Source organism: Pteropus alecto, unplaced genomic scaffold (assembly GCF_000325575.1).
Source record: "Pteropus alecto unplaced genomic scaffold, ASM32557v1 scaffold5, whole genome shotgun sequence".
NCBI classification, from domain to species: domain Eukaryota; kingdom Metazoa; phylum Chordata; class Mammalia; order Chiroptera; family Pteropodidae; genus Pteropus; species Pteropus alecto.
The window spans coordinates 3908088-3914718 of NW_006441953.1; the positions used below are offsets into that span (position 1 = coordinate 3908088).

The window sequence follows — 6631 nt, forward strand, 5'->3', positions numbered from 1 at the left end:
ATTATTACCAAAAGCAATATACAGATTTATTGCAATCCCTATCGAAATCACAGTGGCATTTTTTAAAGAAATAGAACAAAAAAAATCACCAGATTTGTATGGAATCACAATAGACCTTAAATAGCCAAAGCAATCCTGAGAAAAAAGAACACTTCTTGACTCCAGATTATACTACAAAGTAACAATAATGAAAACAGAATGGTATTGGCAGAAAAACAGACACAGTCCAATGCAACAGAATGAAGAGCCCAGAAATAAGCCCACATATATATGGGAAGTAATTTTTGACATAGGAGCCAAAAACATACAATGGAGAAAAGAGAGCCTCTTTAATAAATGGCACTGGGAAAATTGGAAGCCACAAACAAAAGAATGAAACTAGACTGTTATCCTACCACACACCAAAACTAACTCAAAACTAATCAAAGGCCTAAATATAAGACCCAAAATAATAAATTGCATGGAAGAAAACATAGATACCAAACTCATGGACCTTGGTCTTAGAGAGAATTTTATGAATTAAACCTCAAAGGCAAGGGGAGTCAAAGCAAAAATAAATAAGTGGGACTATATCAAACTAAAAAGCTTCCGCACAGCAAAAGAAACCATCAACAAAACAAAGAGGCAAACAACTGAACGGGAGGAGATATTTGCAAACAATGCCTCCAATAAGAGGCTAATATCCAAAGTATGTAAGAACTCATGCAACTCAACCACAAAAAAACAAACAATCCAAGAAGACATATAAATAGCCAACAAACATAAAGAGGTGTTCAGCATCACTAGCTATTAGGGAAATGCAAACTAAAACCACATTGAGCTACCACCTCACACCTGTAAGAAGCTATTATCCACAAGACAAGTAATAACTAGTATTGGAGAGATTGTGGGGGAAAAGAAACCCTCATCACTGCTAGTGGGTATGTTAATTGGTACAGCTATTATGGCACAGCAATCCCTTTTCTGGATATCTCCCCCCAAAATTTGAAAACATTTATCTGTAAAGATATATGCACCCTGATGTTCATTGCAGCATTATCCATGGTGGCGAAGACATGAAAACCACCAAAGTTATCTTTTGATAGATGATTGGATAAAAAAGCTGTGGTACATATATTCTATGGAATATTACTCAGCCATAAGAAGAGATGAAATACTGCCATTTGCAACATGGATGGATCTTGAGATAAGCAAAATAAGTCAGACGGAAAGTGTTGAAAACCATATGATTTCACTCATATGTGGGACATTAAACTGAAAGCAACAAATGAACACAATGAACAAATAAAAACTCATAGACACAGACAACAGTTTAGTGGTTACCAGAAGGAAAAGGGAAAGCAGGGGAGGTAGATAAGGGTAAAGAGGGTCAAATATACGGTGACAGAAGGAGATCTGACTTTGGGTGGCAAATACACAATGCAGTATACAGATGAGGTACCATTAATTGTACATTTGAAACCTATATGATTTTATTAACTCATTGAATTGTACATTTGAAATCTATATGATTTTATTAACCAATGTCACCCCAATGGATTTAATTTCAAAAATAATATTAAAAAGAAAAAATAAAAAAGCCAATTATAAAGATCTGTTTTGTATTTTTTTAATTTTATATTTGTATTGTTCTAGTAACTTAATGAGAGTTTTTTAGCACATTTAAGGGGATTCTGTAGAAAATAATTGCTGGCAAAGCTTTAAATAAAGTTAAAATCCTTATTTATACCCCTAGACTAGAAAGATATTGTGGATTTGACATGATTTAAGCAAAACATGACTAATAAGCATAGTGATTATCAGCAAATTATGACTTAAGTGGCACTGAACAACATCCCAGTCTCACCACCACCACCCAAATCTGGGTGTTGGGACCTTCCATTTGCATAGTACAAAGACTCAAAACTGGAAAGCCATATGGCTCTGAGGTAAACCTGATATGGTGACTTAAAGATATCATCGAATTCGTGCCACACCTCTCATCAAGGGGTGAGGTCTATTTCCCCTCCCCTTGAATCTAGACTAGCTCTACTGCATACTTTGACAAATAGAACGTGGCAGAAGTGACTGTATAACCTTCAAGGCTAGGTCCTCAGAGATCTGTATATTCTGTTTCTGCCCCTCTTAGAATATTCTCTCTTAGAAGTCAGCCACCAAGTCAGAAATACAACTACCCAGAGACCCCCCCATGCTATGAGGCATCCCGAGCTAACCACATGAAGGAACAGAATCCACGTGGAGGAGCACCCAAGAGCCATATACTAGAGTAAAGCTTGCTTGGAACTTCCAGTCCAGCTCAATCACCAGGTGAGTGCAAATGAGTGAATGAGACAGCTAATGACAAGTGGAGCAGAAGAACTAGCCAACCAAATTCTTCCTTAATTCCTGACACACAGAATCATGAGAAAATAAAATTATTATTGAAAGCCCTAAGTTAGAGAGTAATTTGTAATTCAGCAATAGATAACCAAAATATTTGGCAACCAATTATTTTCTCTTTATTACTTACAGTCTTTTTCCTATCTCTATTTTTCCTAACTGGTCTGCTCATTCTGCTCTTGCACACTTACTAAGAAATTTTTCCTGAAACTTTCAGATAAAACTCTGAAAGGAGATAGGCTAACTGGCTTAGTGAATTATCTCACCTTCTGGGGCAGAACCTTTTGTACTCATCAGTTTTATAGGTTATTGGCATTTTTATGGGTGGACCTTAGTTGACCAGGTACCCACTCTGGTCAAATTAGTGTCTGACTCTGTGCAAAGAATGCAGAGAACCTGGTGCTCCATTCCTGAGCAGGGCAGTTCCTAGGGACATTTGGCATTGATTTTTTTCTAGTTTTGCCTGAAGCTTCATTTAATGATAGAATGTAGAAATAATATAGGAGTTATCTAGATATGTGGGATCACTTGAAAGATAGTACAAAGGCATATAGTGATTAAGACCATGTGACAGTAAAGAAAGAGAAAGATGGAACAAGAAGATACATGATGGTTGTAAACAAGAGTTTGGAGCATAGACAAAACAGGAAGAGAGTAGAAATTTTGGAAATCATAGAAAGTATAAGGCCCTAAAGATGTTGTTCACTGTATGTTTCTCTGGTAAACTCTAATAGTAAAAATCAGCATTTGCACAATAGACATATGGATATAGCTATCTATATATTGATAGACTTGTAGAATTTGATGGTCTATATGCTTCCAGAGGCTTTCAGAATTTTTGAAATGGTATTTCCTTTGTAATTTTTTGAGGAATTCCCAATTTGAGATGTACATCATCTCAAAAATCAGGGCTGTTTGTATACTATGCAGATGATTCAGCACACTGGGTGCAGAAAAGAAAGAGAAAATTACCCGAATGATTATCCAAACGTCAAATAATGTAGCCTCTTACATCAATGAATTTCAAAGTCTAGATATAGCATATGCATTTCTCATGAAAGAGAAAATATTATTCCTTCCCTCAAGCTTATATAAAATAAAAAATTTTAAGCAACAATCTTCCTAGTATTACTTGGACTAAGCTTTATTTTAATCAAAGACTGTATAATCAGGAAATAAAGGACTTCAATTTTCAATGTTCTTTCTACAATATTTGTTTATTTTTATCTACTTTATAAAATTATAATCAGCAGTGTATCACAGCACTCGAAACTATAAAAACAAATTCAATGAAATGGATTTCAATATGTCTTGCACTCATTAAGCCAAGAACATAAGAAAAAGTATGGGGATACCTGGGAAGAATCCACATACCAGGATGTGGTCAAGTGTACATTTTGGTGAGGGTGCTACAGAAAAGGAGATATCTTTAGTCATTTGAAAATGTACCTCATTCACTTAAACCCTTCAATAGAAGATTCTCATTGCAATTTTGCAATTAGGCTAAATTCCAAATTTCTTTTCTGGGTCTCAAGTCTGCTTACTTTTCTGACCTCAACTCTGTATACTTTCCCACACCACAAGCTAGTCCTGATGGTTTCTCTCTGTTTTTTGAACAACTAAATCTCTGCCTTGCCTTAGAGTCTTGGCTTTTGCTATTTTCTCTGACTATAATGCTTCCCCCTAAATCCTATCGCTGATTCTCTCTCCTCTTTCAGGCCTTAGGTTCAAGTGGAAACTCCTCAGAGAGGCTTTTTCTTTGCTGACCATTCTGTGGGAAACAGAATTCTAAGATAGCCCCTCAAGACTCCTAGCCCTGGTGTATGCATATGCCTTCTCCCAGTTATTTAATTAAACACTAATCTAGCTCTTGCTATAAAGGGATTTTGGAGATGGAATCAAAGTCTCAAATCTGCTGACCTTAAAATAGGGATATTAACAAAGTAGATCTGACCTAATCATATAAGCCTTTTAAAAATAATTTTCTCTGGCTACTAGCAGAAGTCAGAGATTCAAAGCATGAGAAGGACTTCATATGCCATTGCTGACTTGAAGACGGAGGAAGTCAAAGAATGTGGGCAAACTGTGGAAGGTAAGAGTGGCCTCACTGACAGCTGTCAAAGAAACAAGGATCTCAGTCCTACGACTGCAAGGAACTAAATTCTGCTAATAATAGCATTGCGTTTGGAAGGATGAACCAAAAAAGAGCTACATAGTAGAACTGACAAGCTCAGTGACTTAAAGCAACTACATTGGATGGACTGATCATAAATTCCTAACTTGGCAGGTCACAGTGAGTAGTCACGTCTCAGGCCTATAGCTTTCTTAGCAAAGGTCATTCTTTACCTTAAGCCCTGTCCATTGTTCTTATGCATCTAGTACAACATACCTTTGAAATGTCAAAGTAATTTTCTTTTCCAGACCCCTCAAAGGCACAACCGCAGGCACCAGAACATGAGACCAAGAAACTCATTGTTATCTTGATGCCCGCATACCATCTTTATTTACTGTTAATGTTCAGTGTACCCACCAAGGTAAGAAGAGTGTCTCTCCATTTTGTTTTTAGCCAATTTTAGAGATTTCCCCCACTTTGCTTTCTCCTACCTCCTTAACCTACCACCAGTGGATTTCATGTAATATTCTTTACGTTTTCTCCTTTGGCTCTAAATGTATAAAATGAACGGCAAAACTACCATTTTCTGAAGCACTTTTTCAGTCATTAGATCTTGCTTCTGTGCATGTCCTCAGTTTTTTGTCTCAAATAAACTCTCACAAAATTTTTCCTTAGATTTAAACATTCTTTCATTGACAGAAGCGTATTATCCTGCAGGACCTTCAGACGAGAATGAATCCCAGTCAACACCTTGTTTTCAGCCTTCAAGACCCTGAGCAGAAAACCCAGCCCCACTGTGCCAGACTTCTGACCACCAGAACCATAAAATAATTAATTGGTGTTGTTTACTCTGTTAAGTTTATGGTAATATGTTACACAGCAATAGAAATCTAATGCGCCATTCTAATCTAAAAAATAATCTGAAAATATCACACTTCAGTCATTGTTATACTCATTGTCAATGTTAATACGTTGGCTTGCTTTTCTTCCTTTGTAATATAGGAAAATCTATTAAATTAATATTACTTATTTGCTTGTTTACTGTCTAAATATCCCTCTGTTAATGTTAGACTGTAAGCTTCATGGGTGAATATAAAAGGTGCTCAAATATTTGTTTGATTAATAAATACCTAAATTTAAAGTTTTCTTAACAAGATTTTTTATCAAATATGTTTTATCAAATCATTTTTATCAAAAACTTTTAATCAAAACACCATTCTGAAAAACCATTTTAATTATGTCTTCTACCTGTCAGGACTGCTGTAGCGATCCCTTACAGACCTAAATATACTTCCATGATATAAATTTCAATTTATAATTAGGGTTTAGCAAGATGGAACATGCATAAAAAGGAAAACACAATTCTAAAGGACTCAGCTGATTATTTGGTCCACCCCCAATGCTACTTTTTAAAAATGTTAGTTTTCATTGATGTGGAATGTCCTAACAAACATGGTAACAAATAATTTCACAGGCCAACAATGTAAATCACCAAGAGAAATGTCCTCATACCTAGAATAAACTTTTTTATGTTAATTTTCTTTATTAATAGGCTAAGCCAGATATCTCTGTTGGCCTGTCCAGGTCCACTTCCCTTCCTTCTCCACCCTACTTTCTACTATAGGAAGTTGGCCTATAATTAATTGTGTCAATAGACTCCTGAATATCCTCTAATTTCTGGTGGGTTTATCCCAGTGCTCTGCAAGAGAAATAATATGATATAGACTAGGATATTATATAAATTTTTTTTAATTTTCATATTTTTTTAAACATTTAAATTTTCCAGTAGCACACTTTAAAAATTAAAAAGAAACAGGTGAAATGAGTATTAATATAGCTTAAATATTATTTACAAAGTATTACTTATATTGATAAATATATATTTAATAATATGTTAATATTTAATATGTGCCTTGAGTGTATATGTCCAAAATATCATCCTTCTATTTTTAATGAACATAAAATTATTAACGTGATATTTTACATGTTTAATACTGAGTTTTCAAAATTTGGTGTGTGTTTCACGCTTACAACCACATTTCAAATGCTCAGAAGCCATCTGTGACTAGGCTACCATATTAAGCAGTGCATTTTAGCCCATGGAAATGCCTGGTATTGGCTCATATAAAGGGCAGAGAG

General features: G+C 35.2%; 1 long non-coding RNA gene across 1 annotated transcript in view; it reads right to left on the reverse strand.

Moving 5' to 3' along the window:
• LOC112485479 overlaps positions 1–6631 on the reverse strand; it is a 104557-nt gene that overhangs the window by 77417 nt on the left and 20509 nt on the right. The gene's annotated exons all lie outside the window — the stretch shown is intronic.